Below are 16,352 nucleotides of genomic sequence, written 5' to 3' on the forward strand. Positions count from 1 at the left end.
CAAATTTTCTGTATCTTCTCTATCTTGTATCTACACAATATGACTCAAAAACAATTTCATAACAATTTCAGGCCTGATATTTATAATCATGTGTGTCTCCTAGTTGGTCTAACACAGGCATTAAATCAGAGATCTGAAGTCCGGCTGCGCATTAGAATCATCAGAGTAGCTTTTTAAAAATACCAATGCCTGATGACCCATCCCAGAATGATTTAAAAAGAACCTCTGCAAGTGAGAGCCTGGGCTTGAGCACTATTTGTAAGTTCTCCCAAATAATTCTAATGGAAACATAGTTGCAAACCATTATCCTAAATTATTATCATATTCATGCAAAATTTACTAAATAGTTCTACAACCAATCACATTAGTAAGTGGGTGAAATGCTACCTAGAAACTCAAGAAATTTATATATTAAGCCATCAGCAAGGTAGCCTGTGTATCTTAAAACATTGAGCATTGGAAATCTGAGTTCTAACCCTGATGCTTTAGCAGGCTCTATATCTCTAACTTGAATAAATATTTTCTTATATTCCTCTATGCCTTATTTTTCTCCCTTATAGTGCAAGTTGGGTGAATTAAGTTATCTCTAGGAGAAATTTTTAACTCAACCGTTTAAAAATATTCTGTAAGAACAAGTCAAGAAATGAACAAATCAGGGATATATGCAGTAGGATGCATAAACAGACCTGTTTAGCTTCATGGTGAGATTTCATACGGAGTCTCAAACTCAGAGAGAGGGCTTTGGGGCCTGAAAGTTAGCATCTATTTGTGAAGCATGTCTAAGAAGTATGATGTCTGTTTTCAACTTCAGGCTCATGCAATTTCTAAAAGACACTCAAATTCTATTATACAGACCATGGTCTCCAAAGTGAGGTGACTGTAACCCATCAAGTACCCCAAATGCTCTATTGGGCTGAAACAAAATGATAAGCTTTATTAATATTTAATGCATAGATAGTAATGCATATGTAAGTGTGTAAATTAAAATACTTATCCTGGGAAAGAATACTCAAAATTTCTTTATTAGTTCAATACATGATTTTAAAGAATCCTTAGATAGAACTGATAAAAACCCATCACCTGTTCTTGAACAAATTACTTAACTTGTCTGAATTCCTAACTGTAACATGGGAATAATAACAGAACCTTTCTTGCATGGCTGTGGTGAGATTTAAATAAGACAATGCACAAATCTCAAAAATCTCAAAGAATGTTAGACACTATTACAACCAGTTAATATCCAAATTAGCTCTCGTACAGTCCATTAAAGCCATTTCTCCTCAGCCTTCCTGTTTCAAATCCCTCTGCTCTATCGTTAACTCAAAAATTTTTGTAGAACACAGTCTAAACATGTCACCATCCTACTTAAAACATACATTTGTTCATGCCCTGGCTATTTTGTCACCCTTCCTGGACACAGACCCAGTGGTCCACTGACCCTGGACTCTGTTGTTTTCTCAGTGCCAATCATTTTTCCATCTCTTTGTTTTTCTCTTTTGGGAATTCCCTTCTTCTGCTTTTTTCCTCCTAACAAAGTTCCCCACTGCCTGTGTCTGTTGATTACTTAATGTCCCTAGAGCATGTCTGCTAGAAATAGGAGTAGAAAAATGACAATGTATTTGGGACGTCTTGAAGGACATCAAAACTTACCAATTGTAAATAGACAAATGATGAGTTATTAGGAGACTTCAACCGAGAAAAAATCACCAAACCGAAAGCCATCCAGGTTGGTGTAATCACCATCCAGTAGGCGTGGCATTTTCCACGACAACCAAACACAGCTAGGGCTATAATTCAGAAAGGTGGGTGATGGGAAGAACAAGTCAGGGAAGAGGAAGCACCACCGCTATCAAGGTGAGAGGATTGCAGGCTTGGTATCAAGTAGGTGTGTGACCGTCAGTCAGTAATTCCGGACTTTCTTCATCTGGTAAAATTGAAGAGGCTGAAAGAGAAAACATATAAAATCCAGGTTTTATCATTCTGTCATTCTCTCTACAAAGAGCAAAAATTTCAATATGTAAGTTAACATTTATGTTGTTCAACTTTAACATACTGTATGTGTGGAGTGTGTGTGTGTGTTTAATCCTGAAATCAAAGGGAAAATACACACCTGATCTAAATAAAATAAGTGCTATTTAAATACCTGAGCATAGCTATTCCAGATGTTATGTTATCCTGACTTCCTTCTCGCCTCTTTAGTACCCAGGAGGACGGACATTCGAATCTAATTAGATTCCTTTACTGTAAGGATGTGCAGGTGTTTCTTGGTCCACATAGTTTGTATTGCTCTTTAAAAGTTGTTTCAAAATTACATTTCTATCAATTAAATCATTTGAAATAAACCAGAAGCTCTCACTCATCAAAGGAAGCCTGTGACGAATTGGTGTATGGAGCAACTTTTTTTTTTGTAAGGAAACTATAGGAGTAGGATAGATGCTCATCAGTGTCTCAACAGGGGGCTTTTTTAAGGTTTAGGACATTTAGAAATGTGTATATAAATATAAATGATAAAAACAAATTGCATAAATATAAATGTATATAAATTGTTATGAAAGGCAGAACCATTCAAACAAAAATAGTCATGTAATCCTGGATGTGCTGTCTAGTCACTGCGTGTACAAGGTAAGCCACATGTCGAGCCTTGAAATATGGATAGTCCAAGTTGAGATGTATTGTGAGTGTAATACACTCAAGTTTTTGTAGATTTAATGCCAAAAAGTAAAATACGTCATTAACAATTTTTATATTGTTACACCTCAAAATGATATTTTTGATATATTGGGTTAATAAAATTTATTATTAAAATTAATTTCACCTATTGCTTTTTCTTTAATGTGGCTACTAGCAAAATGAAAATCACATATATGGCTCACATTATATTTCTATGGACAATGCTGACATAAAGGCCTGAAATATGGAGTTTTACCTGGAATAATGCATGTGTGGGCCTTTACACCTTTATCATAGGTACAGGAAAATAGAAATTATGATTCTGAGTGATTTACTTTGTTATTCTAGAAGAACTTGATTTCCTATTCCAAAGTGCACATCTAATTTGGAATGGAAATCCCCAATGACATTTCTCCAAAAATGTTATATGTGAATACAATAAAAATATATTGTCAGTGATGTTGAAAGCCTTTCTTCATTAAAAGATTTTCTAGATGCACTCAGCATGAACTTTATAGAGCGTACTTAGAAAAGAAAATGCTTGAGATAGCAGAATGTGCAAAAACAAACAAACAAAATGCAAATATAGGAAGTACAGAAGTAGTTTCAGCTATCAGGCAATGCTGTGCTGCTTCTAAGTCAAAATATACACTCTACATAATCAATTAGTGATTGAATGCCTAGAACCAGAAGTCTTAATCTGACTTAGAGTGGACTTCCTTCATCAAACAAACAAAAATCCTTGTAAAGTTCTGAGCCTCTTGCTTAAAAAAGGTCAGGCTTGACTCACACATATAAATTATTCACAGAAATTAATACCCTTTTGTGTAATGTTTTCGAATTGGACAGTTGTAATAATATGTGGGGCTAAAATTGTTAAACCCCTGACAGACTTCTTTTTCACAAAGGTTTGGATCTGTAACTAATTAAAAGTGAGTCTTGTGTATGGAGATTCAAATTCACATAAACACTGTCCCAATGGGAAAGACCTTTCACATTTTGGAAGACATAACTTTGTTTTTCTCTTTCCCTGTTGTTTCCTTTAATGACTGGTAATAAAACAGAAGGAAATACATTTTAGCCCTAAGACACATCTGGAAATGATATTTCAAGTAATCCCCCATGAGTCCCCCAGAATGGCATTTAATCACCCTGTTGACCTACTTCCCTTACGTCTGGGTACTCTCTAGATGAAATCAGAAGAGTATTGACAGTACTGCAATTTCCTTGGGGCTTTTGAAAAATAAATATGCATTCCTTTCCTTTAAAACTCAGCAATGGTTACACCCATATTCATAACAGCACTGGTCACAATAGCCAAATGGTGGATGCAACCCAGGTGCCCATGGAAGGAAGAATTGATAAACAAAATGTGGCCTGTACATACAATGAAATATTATTCAGCCTTTAAAAAGAAGGAAATCCTGCAATAGGTGACAATATGGATGAATCTTGAAGACATTATGTTAAGTGATATTAGCCAGTCACAAAAAATCAACTACTATATGATTTCTCTTATATAAGGTATCAAGTTCATAAAGGCAGAAAGTAAAGGGTTGTTGTCAGGGCCTGGTGGGAAGGGTGAGTTATTGTTTCATGGGTATATGGTTCAGTTTTACAAGGTGAAAAAGTTTTGGAGCTTGGTTACACAACAATGTGAGCATACTTAACACTACTGAACTTATATGAACACTTAGAAATATACTGAATTATATGAGCACATATAAATTTTTACGTAATGTTTTTCACCACAATTAAAAAATTTTTTTTAACTCAGCAGTAACATCCTCTTCCTTTAATTCAATGATTTGGCTGGTTGAGTCAATGATATTTATGCTCCTCAAAAGACATCAGAAATCCACTTTGGAAGGGGAGTTCATCTAGTATTCAGTGTTGGAACTCCAAGGCCCTGAAAACAGCTAACCCACACCCACTGTTGTACATGCAGTTAAGAGGCGTGAGGTTCAGGGAAGCAATATGGCTTTGACCTAAGACCATGAAGTTAATTGTTTGTTCAGCCTATTACAAAACTTAAATTACAAATTATAAAAATTAAATAACGTCACAACTTAATACTCTTTTTTCTTACACATATCTGTGCCCTTGCAAACCTTCCTGTAAAACGTGTTATTATGAAAAAAAATTTAATGAAAAATCACCTAAGGTGTTAATCATCACCAAGTTCTTGTTTTCACTGATGGCATGTTTTCACTAACTCAGTTGATTACCTGCCCCCAAACTCTTGAACAAATGCAAACAGATAGAAGTATAGAAATGGTGAGGTCTCATTAGTCTGTGACTTCCCTGGTTGTTTAGACTTCAGCAATTCATTTTTAGGGTCTTGATCTTCTTCAACACTAATGCAAATTGCTGCTGAATCACTTGTTCTGAGAACATCAAAGCTGTGGTCTGGGCTCTAGTGAGGTTCATATGCCTAGGATGTTTAGAAGACTGAGTTTTTAAAGAGTTATGATTAACTTTAATTATTTGTACAGAATATCTATCTACCTAAAGAGATTGAGACAAAAAAACAAAGGAAAAGATAAAGAGGAGAGTATGATAGAGCCTCCCAATTAGCTACTTAGAAACTTCAGATGATGTATTTACCCTCTGAAGTGTCTAATCCACCTCTACCGCACTTCCCCCTCTAATCGTCCAGAAAGCCAGGCCACCCACAAACTCAAGTTTTTTATAGTTCTTTTCCCTTGTTGACAACAAAAACAATTCCCAAGTTTCACAACCTTGTGCCGTCCACAACACCCATGACCTCTCTGTCTAATTCAGAGAAGTTGACTTCTGAGAACATGCTCAACATGGCTTTTGCTTTTAATTTGGTCAGTGTCTCAAGCACAATATCTCAATGATATTACTATTTTTGCCCACAGGTAGTAACTACAACTCTTTAGACCTGCAACACCCTGTCTCTCCATCAAGGCTACCTGCGTGGACTACAGTGAACTCAGAGGGCACCATGCAATACTTAAATACTTATTTATTTTAATCTTTCAGGTAAATTTTATTATTATGTTTTACTCTTTTTAATTGGAATATAGTTGATAGCCACAGAATATTTTAAATTGTTGAAGGAGCATAGCAACACTCAGTCACAAATTTGGACATTGTATATGAACCAGTATCTCTGGGGAGTTGACAGCTTCAACATTAGATCACACTTTCTTTGTTGATGTCATATTTTTGTATAGATCGATATTTAGCAGTTGCTGTGATATAAAGCAAGTACCTTGGAAAAATCAATGTGGACATCGGTTGTGGACTAAGAAATGAGGATGGCAATATCCAATATGATTCCAAGTTTGAGAAGTTGTTCCATGGGCAACACATGCACCCACCCTATTAGTAAGCAACTGTGGTAACCTAAGAAAAAAGTAAAAATAGTATTTTGTCTTTCAATAATGTGTGCTTTTTTTCAAATGGTTACTAAGTTGTTAGGGCATATATACATACTGAATTGTTTGGACCTAAGTACTTAAAAAACAACTATGAAGGATTTAAGGATTTCTTTTGGCTTAGGGACAACATGAAAAATTACTGAGATACTAAGGTCTCCCTGAATTGAAAAAATTGGGGAACTTTTGCTATAGGAGGTCCTAGAGTGGATATCATGGTTGATTATTGACACCCCAACATATCTTCTGACAATGATGGCAAGGAGGAATTCTTTTACCAAAATATGTTAATTTGAAGTGATGGAATATGGCTTCCAACTTCAAGTTTAAATAGATTTTTTGTCTAAATGATGGTTGTAGAGCATACTAAAGAGTCAGTTATCATTAACTTTACTTCTTAGAATCATGTTCTAAGAAATTCTCGTTCTGTTTTAAAGTAAACAAAATACAAGAAATTTCCTATGAGCCTTGACCTTCCTGACCCTGCCAAAATGCATAAAGGAATGAACATCAGTGGAGCACCTGCAACAATTTTCTCTCATTGAGACATGTTTCTAGGTAGGTATTCTGGGTAAGAATTTCTGTTACCTTGCATATTTTCCTGGAAATCTGATTTCCAGTTTTTAAGTGTCATTACAATGTCATGATGAAACTCACAGGAAGAAGTCATGTATGGATTTCATATATTCAATATCAAAATAAAAACAAGTGATTTTAAACTGCCTAGTATATTATTAGGCACTTCTCCATTATAAGAAAACTCGGATGCTTGAAATACTTTTAATTTGATTTAAGAGTTCCTTATCACAATAACAATTCTGTAGCAGTTGGTTGCAATACACCAGCAGTTGGTTGCCAATACACCAGCTGCCAATACATCAGGTTTTGCCTTTCTAGTCCAATTCTTCTTACCAATGTCTTTTGGTAGAAGCCACTTCAAATATATTCAGAAAAAAAGTGGAGTAATACATTCCAGTAAAAAATTATGATGTTGATGCTTACTCGGACTTCCTTGAAGCAAATTTGTCAACAAAATCGATTCCTCATCCTTTAGCATATTTGTGTTCAGCAGTAGTAGCTAATCTTGCCAAATGGGGCAACTTTGGGGTATTCATCTTAATTATCTTCATCTATAATTAGCTAATGACCAGCAGACACACAAGAATGTATCTTAGATGCTCCTTTGTCTGTATCTAGTCTTTATCCATTTTACCCTAAGAGATTTTCCTTGTTAAAAGCCATGTGGCTGGGACAGATGGTCTGCATGTGTTGTCTCCATCTTTATCAACATTGTGGACATTTCTGTTGGGGTGACTTGACAGTAGTAGAATTTTCAGGAGTATCTGTCCCAGAGCCATCTGGCATTGATTTTTCAGCTTCAACTCCTGAGGTTTCATGAGTGTCTTAACATGAAAGAAGTAATAAGTCTCTACCCACTGCAATTGCTGAAGTGAAGGACCAGGACTTCCCATATCGACTAATGTAAGGCAGAGATAATCTTGAAAAGAGTGCTGACTCCTTAATAGTCAAAGATTGTAAGATTAAACTGAGAGTTTATTTCATGTGAATAGGATATTAACCTCTAAGGCCAAAGGACCCGAGTGCTATCTTATCCCCTGTAGCAGTGAAAGTTTGAGGAAGCCACAAGTATCCTCAACTTCAGCTTCCTTATGTGTAAAATGGGAATAATCTTAACATTTAAATCACAGACTGGTTGGGAGACTAAATTTGAAAGCAATATTCAAATATGAGTTATTATAATGACCTAAGGGGAAAGCCAATATTTTGAACTTAGGGTTGGGTCATCTGTTGGATTTTAGTATGTTTACTGTGTATAAGTTCTTGTTTGTGTTTTATTTCTTGTGAATTACTACTATAATGGCTCAAGTTAATTCTTACAGTAGGAAAGTGCTGTTGGAAGACAGTCTTACTTTACCCCTTCCTAACACAAGCACTTTAAAAAGACACCTGTTTAGCACCTTGGTAATAGCTAACATAAAACTAATGCTCAAACTATTCAAAAGCCTCAACGTTTTTTTTTTAATCAAAGTATCATTGATATACAATCTTATGAAGATTTCACAAAAACAACGTTGTGGTTTCACCATTCACCCATATTGTCAAGTCCTCACCACCCCAAACCCATCACAGTCACTGTCCATCAGCATGGTGAGATGCTATAGTCATTACTTGTCTCTCCATGTGAGATGCTATAGAGTCATTACTTGTCTCTCCATGCCGTACTGCCTTCCCTGTATATGCTGCCATGCTGTATACGCCTTCCCTGACCTACCTATATATTGTGAGTGCTAATTATAGTGCCCCTTAATCCCTTTCTCCCTCCCTCCCCCACCCATACTCCCCAACCCCTTCCCTTTGGTAACCACTGGTCCCTTCTTTAGAGTCTATGAGTTTGCTGCAGTTTTGTTCCTTCAGTTTTGCTTTGTAGTTATACTCCACAAAGGAAATAATTTCTTACTTGTCTTTCTCTCCCTGGTTTGTTTCACTGAGCCTATTACCCTCTATCTCCATCCATGTTGTTGCAAATAAAAGCCTCAACCTTTTTATAAAACTTTCAGTGAAGATAGTGTTATAACTCCATAACATTCTTTTTTCTGCAAAGTTGAAATTTTAACTTTTGGAAAATCTCTTCTCAGTTTAAATTCCAATTTTTAATTCTATCATTTTTCTCTCAAAAGTCAGAGGAATTTTTTCTTAGTTTTGTTTTGTTGTTGTTTTATTGTTCATAATTTTTTTTCATGGGTAGAATATCCTGAAAGTTACTCTCTCGATGGAAATTAGTATAAACAAATGCAAAGAGGGAGGTATTCTGAGTGCTCAGAAATTTCCCTTTCCACTTGCCTTCCTATTTACTCATCTCCCAGGGACAGCAGTTGCTTTCACAATTTCAATAGCAAATGTACAATCCTTTTTCTTTTTTTTTTTTTAACTGATTTAAGATTCTTAGTCTGAGGTCTGCTTGGGATGCCACAGTTGACTGTTCTGTTCCTGGAGGTGTCTTGAGAAAAGGGGACTTTTCCTGCTCATCAGTTAATCCAAATCATTTGAATTACATTCTTCCCTTATTGCTGACTGCCTAGCAGATGTAAAGACTTTGGTTAAGTGCTGATTTCCTACAGTTGGGTGAGAGGAGGTGCTTCTGTAACCTGGACATCAACTTGGACCCACCTCACCTTTTGACTTGGTTTTAATGGATGATCCCTCTTTTATTCTTATTCCGTGGTAGTTGATTTTTATTTATTTTATTTTATATTTTATTTAATTTTAATTTTAAATTTCAATCATAAAGAATTTCTTCATAACACCTCCACTGGCCAAATACTAAATGATTACTTAAGGCAAGACTTACATATAAACAGGTTAGATGATGTAGGGCAAAAGGAAATTCCATAGCCAGGATTCTCACCTGATTCTAATTTTGCCCACTGTGTACATGTGATGAGGTAATATTTAGCCTGTGGCACAGGCCCCAACTTGCACACCCGTTGGCAGTAAGCTATTTAAGGCCAGTATTGCTTTAAGAAGAGCTCCTCCAGTGCTAGAGTGGGTCCAGAAGCAGGAGCAGAGAGCCTAGAGAGAAGGGCAGAGGGAAGCAGGAGGGAAGCGGCAGAGCTCAGTGCTAGGAAGAGAGAAGGGAGAAGAGAGTCTGGAGCAGAGGGAGACAGGAGAGAACGGAGAGGGAGCCACGAATGCAGACAGCACCTGGGGCAGAGATGGGAGCCCGGTCCAGAGGCAGAGACGGGCTTGCTGCTTATAGACAGCTGTGTGACTGCATTGGGAATAAAGCTTCGTATGAGTCCCTTTCCACTAGCAATGTTCCTTTGTCATTATTTGGTCTTACCAAATTGATAGGGAACTTGCCCAGAGTGGGGAACCCCCTCCATTTGGAGCTACAGATGATTTTCCAATTCCTACTCAATTTGACCTACTCCTTAGGTGACCAATTTGTCCTGGTTTACTTGGAACTGTCTCAGTTTTAACTGCGAGAAACCAGCATCCCAAGAAACTCCTCAGTCCCAGGGAAACCAGAGTACAGTTGCCTCCCCCCATCCCCACCCTTACCCAAGGTTTCAATTTCTGAGGTTTCAGTTACCCATGGTCAACTGGAAGCAGATGAGCCTCCTTATGACATATCATCAGAGGGTCAACAGTAACCTAACAGTCACAGTGCCCACATCATCACCTCATGTCACCTCATCCTGTAGGCATTTTAGCATCTCACATCATCACAGGAAGTGTGAGTGCAGCACAATAAGATACTTTGAAAGAGAAAGACCACAGTCACATAACTTTTATTGCAGCTTATTTTTAGAATTGTTCTATTTTATTACTAGTTATTGTTGATCTCTTACTGTGTCCAATTTACAAATTAAATTTTATCATAGGTATGTATATATCAGAAAAAATATAGTATATATAGGGTTTAGTGCTTTCAGGTATCTACAGATGGTCTTGGAACATCTCTTCTGCAGATAAGGGGGGACAACTGTAGTTGGTCATCCTAGCATTACCCAACAGTGTGATTAATTTGGCCTAAAATTAGATTCTTCTGACTTTCTCTTAACTCATTTCCACACACATCTCTTTTTGCACATTTGAGCTCTGTATATGAACAAGTTCAACTTATTTTACAGTGATTTGAGGTCAGAGTCAACTTGGTTTATAGTGATTTGCAAACCTGCCTTTCATTTATGAAACACTCTTTTTTCTAATTCCCAGCATCCTATCCTCCTCCCTTTTCTTGTTGTGTCCACTTGTAAGTTGTAGAGGATTTTATAAAATGTGATCATTGAATTCTGTTTTTATGAATTAATTGGTTGGTTTTAACTTAAGTAGTCAGTTCAGTTGTAAGAAAAATAAATACTGCACCTTAAAATATTAACTGAATTTATCTCAGTAGAATTATGGGTGATTTTATTTTCTTGTTTTCTAAATCATATTGTGTGTGTATTATTTTTGCAAAACAAAATATTTTCCTTAAATAACTTTGAAATTACATTTTAAATTATTTCAGTGAAACAAAATTAATGTTTACCAAAATCTATCCGTAAGATTTCACCATTTCTGGTCAGCATTGCCCATGGAAATAGATACAGAATATTGACTAAATCTTCTGTCCAGAAAGATACCATGCTAGGAAAGAAAGACATTGATCAGAGTCCAAGAAACTGAGAATTATGAAGCAGGTCAGTCATGTGATAAGGTGACAACATCAGTTGAAGAATGAGTGAAATTCCAGAACAAGACAGCCAGAGGCAAAATGGAATTTGGGAGGGGAATTTTGGTGGGTGTTAGGAAAAGAAGTCTTTGGATAATTTTTACTGGGCCAGGGAAACTTTCATTCATTCATTTACCCATTCATTCATCTGAAAATATTTACTGAATACCTTCTATGCACCAGTGTTTACATCAATGAACCAAAGGTATAAAAAAAATCAATATCCTTATAGAATTTATATTCTAGTATGGTAGTGACAATTGATAGTACATGTAATAAGTAGACAGTATTTTAAAAAGTGAAAAGTGTGATGGGAAAAAATAACTTTAGGAGTATCAGGAATGCAAGGTAGGGTGGATAGAAGAAGGATTATAATACTAAATTGCAGGGAAGTGAAAGATTCAATCAGTAAAAGTTCTTAAAAGGGACCAAGTTTTACCAAGAGAAGAAAGTAAATGAAAACAATGACTTTGCAAAAATGCATTGGGATTCAGAATGCTATTTGACATTTGACCTGTAGACTTGGTAGGACAAAAGGGGGACAATGAATTAGTGTCAACTGGACCCTGCCCAATTTGGGCCTCTTTACCTTCAAATTTGTTTGTTCCTATTTGTCTTTCCTGCTAATGAGATGAGCAAGGCAGTGGTGCTAACAGTTTGCAGAATATTATGGCAGGGAATTAGAGAAAGGCTATTTTGTGTATACAAGCATCAGTGTAGACAAACTTTTTCTGCTGTGATCTGGGCTAAGATCTAATTCATTAGAATTCCCCTAGTGAAGCAAACAGATAGGAAATATTTCTATTTTTATCCTTTTTTTTCTGATATAAGATGCTACTGAAAAACAGTATTAGTGTTTTAATTAATGATTAACTTATGGTATGTATGAATATGTTTGTGTATTGTATAAGTGAATGACAGGATTAAAAAGATTTTAAACTACATAGATAAATGAAGCCACTAAGCCAACAAGAAAAGCCTTAGGGAGAAAAAAGTTTGCTCACAGTGACCCAGCATTCAATAAAGTATTCAAAGTCTGCTTTTTTAAAACTCAATCTTGGACTAAGTAAAACTTAGTCTGCAAGCAAGTGCAGAAAAGATATGCATCAATGCGATGAATGAGTGAACGAAAGCAGAGATACATGTAGTAGTGACTACAAACCCTCATGCATTATGAAAACTTAGTCATATATTGAAGGGCCCCCACCAGTAAGATAGCGAACTTTCCGGCTTCTCTTCGGGGTCCTCGGTTCCCATCACCTCTCGCCCCCCTCCCAATCCCAGCACCTAGCCAACAGCCACCAGCCCCGTAGAAGTAACACCACAATCACCTCATGCCCCTTCCTATATAACCCAGCACCTTTCCCTAATAAAGCGGAATTCTCCGGTGAATTGCTGCTGTGTGTCGCTCCTTTCCTTTCATATATCCACTGTTGCCTTTTATTAAGAAAACTAAGCCTCCCAAATGAGAAACATTATATAAATTGTACTGTTCAAAAATTGCTGTGTTCATTATAAGGAGCTTAATTATGGTCATCATTTACCCCAAAAAATCAAAGTCTTGTCAGAGAATTCATAATAATGAATGTTTCCATTAAAAATTAATGAACAAGTGGCTTCTTCTGAAGGTATAAAGTCAGTGGAATATCATCATTTTCTTTTCTTGTTTAAAAGAATTAATATTCATGCAAATTAGATCCAAATTACTACAGTTTAGATGGTTACTTAGTACTACAGATTATGGATTTGTCTATTACCATAGAAGCCAATTATATTTGTCAGCATAGGCAAGACTATCCTGTAATAAACAAACCTTGAAATCTCAGTGGTTTCATAAAACAAAGGTTTCTGTCTTCCTCATGCAAAATGGGATTAAGTCAGAATACCCCTCAAAGTAGTTCTCCTCTCTACAGTGACCCAGCAAACTGCTGCTCCCATTTTATATCACTACCATTTCCCCTTTAGGATTATCCTGGAACAAAAAGAGACAGAAGGTTGTGCCTCAGGCCTTAAATGCTTCAGCCTGAAGAAACACACGCCACTTACATTCACAGCCCAGTGCCACATTGTATTGACTTTACTAGCACATCCAAGAGATGTGGGAGAAAAGATGAGTATTCAGTAAATAATAACATGCCTGTAAGTGCACTAGCAAAACCAAAAGAAGAGACAGATAAAGAACGTATTACCTAGCAGATAAGTACTGCTAAGATTTTTTTGCATAACATTGGGAGAAGGGCTGTGGAGAAAGTGAGGGTTTCTATGGCCGGGATTCTCACCTGGCCCTGATGGCTTGCTCACTACACACGTGTGGGCAATGCATTGTTCTGACTCTATATGAAGAGCTCCGCCCTACACTCTGGGCTGCCGAACCACTGCAGGGCCGTAAGGATGCAGAGGAGCAGAGACTGAGACAGCTGTGAGGGTAGAGAGGCCCAGAGGCAGACAATGCCTTGCTGCAGGTCGACTCACTCTGAGTGGACGGGATTCTAGTGCTTGACATGCCACTGTGGGAATAAAGTTGGACATAATCTCTTTCACCCCAAGAGCGTTCCACTGTCATTTTTTTGGTCTCACTAAATCTACAGTGAACTTGTCCGGGGCTGAAAACCATTGGCAAGACAAGGGCAAGGGCAGAATATTCCAAAACATAGTAAAAAACGTCTGTATCTTGGAAACTCTAAAGTAATGCATGAATCTGTGAATCAGTGATCTAATACCAGAAAGTTACTATAATAAATGCTCACAGTCCTAGAGGGATCAAACCATCAGTGCAAAACACATTTGGTAAATCCATCACTTGAAGGAAAATAGGAGTTACTTCCTTGATCATGGGGTTATAAATAGCATGGGTAAAGTCCTATTCCTTTCTTGACCAAACTAAGAAGAAAGACAAAGCTTTGAGTGAGAAGGAAAAACTCTCTGTTCCTAAGTCTTATTTAAGAACACACAATTTAACTTCACTTGCTTCTTTATCCCTAGGCTAAAATAGCAAATAAATGAAGGACTGAGTTAATTAAATGCATATTTTAAGCATTTATCTGGCATTGATTGGCTGAGGCCACTTACAGTAAAGTGTGGAATACTTACTACAAGTGCTGGCCATCTCCTAAAGGAAGTGACCTCAAGGTTATATAATTGTAGCCATCATTTATTTAGCTTAAAATGAATGTGTTCTCAATCAGGTTGGGTAGGCATTATAATAACACAAGTGGGATTTATATTTGCTTATGCCTTGGCTATGAGGGTTTAGTTATTGGATATGTTTGCCTATATTTAGTCAGTCAATTCATGATCCTTCCCAGTAAAGATTGGGAGCCTTATGCATGCTGATTAATAGGGGCACAGTCCTTATATTGCAAATATTGGCCTGACCTTCCCAGAGGCAGTGGAGGAGTAGAGACACAAGCACAGCTGCCAGAAGACGTATCAGGGAAATTCTGCTTGTAGGAACCCAGTACAGATGCAGCACATCTTAAATTTGCCCCATAAATTGGTGCCTAATACAAAAATATACCACTGCTGCAGTACTTGAGGATTTATTAAAAGATTTGGTTTGCTGAAATTCACCTTTTACACACACGTATTTCTCTCCCTCTAATCTGCCGGTCCTCTGAAATGGAAAAACAATTATCCATGATGCTCTACTCTCAGATTCGAACTTTTGATTGTATTTGTTTAGAAAGGGGAACTGAAGCATCTTTACAATTCCTTGGTCAGAGAGGGTAGAGAAATTCAAAAGTCAACATGCAAATGGCTGATTCTTTACCAACCCTGCCCACCCAGACCCAGTGTAAATTTTTCAATCTCTGCATGCATGCCAAGCATGCAACTAGTAACTGTGTATGAACACATAGAGTAATTTTAATTATCATTTCATTTATTTACAAGCCGTCAGAGATTAGGGGTTGTGCCACCACAGGGTCCAGCCGAGACTGGTCTGGAAGCACAGAACTCAGCCAGTAGATGTCTCTATTAGACTCACAATAGTGAAGTGTTCGCGCCCCTTGGGAGGACGCCAGCCCTCTCAGGATGAGTGCAGCCTGCTTGTAACATGTGTATTTCTATCCAAAACTTTTCAAAAGCTAAAAAGGAAATCTGGCACTGGTTGTGCTTGAGCTCCAGTTTAGACTGTCAACTTCACAACATCGCTTCTGTTTAGATGACCCAGGGAAGGTGAAATCACCCTTTCTCCTGATTCCTAATCATCAGGAAGGTTATTCTACCCCATTCCTGTGCCCTGCCTAAAACACAACCCACATGCAACCTTTCTTCTCCAGGGGGACTGAAGCTAACACTCACCCCACTGTCTGCTCAGAGAACATCTGCTTTGCCATGAGAACTTTCACCAGCACAAATCTATGGTCCTCGGGAATAATAGACTTTTCTTTTGGTCTCTTATGTATCAGATTCAAGTAAGAGATCAAACCTGTGAAACTGCTGGAGATGAGAACTGTTACCACTGCATGAAGGAAAATGTGCGGATGTGTTCTTCAAAACAAAGAGTGCTTGCTACCAGCTCATTTTTGTCTAAGGTACTTCAGTGGCTTCGCAGCCCAGAGAAGTAGTTTCTTCAAGTATCTACCAGCACATCAGTGAGAATTTCATATCTAAAGGTTGCATAACTGAATCTTAATTACTACAGTGCTTCTAGTCTCAGAAAACACTGTCCAGTGGAAAGAAAATTGCACTGGGCATTAGGAGAGCTGTGCTCACTTCCAATCCCTCTTGGCATTTTGCATGAATCGAGTTATTTAACTTTTCTGATCCTGTTTACTTCTCTGTGGCAGTGGGATAATAACAAGAATGAAAGAAGACAAACATTTTGGAAGGAGTTGAGACATTCTTACTTCTCAGGATTGTCCCAAGCCATAAATAAGATAATGTACATAATCCTCCTGAGTCATACTCAATTACTGTTTATGTCTTTTCTCATTGAACTGGACAACAGGAAATCTAAGAATGCCTTTTAAAAAATTGATAAGGAGATTAAGCAGCTAAAATGAATCTTAGAGATTATTAGAGACTATCAGAGA

This window comes from Manis javanica, chromosome 2 (genome assembly GCF_040802235.1).
Source record: "Manis javanica isolate MJ-LG chromosome 2, MJ_LKY, whole genome shotgun sequence".
In the NCBI taxonomy this organism is placed as follows: domain Eukaryota; kingdom Metazoa; phylum Chordata; class Mammalia; order Pholidota; family Manidae; genus Manis; species Manis javanica.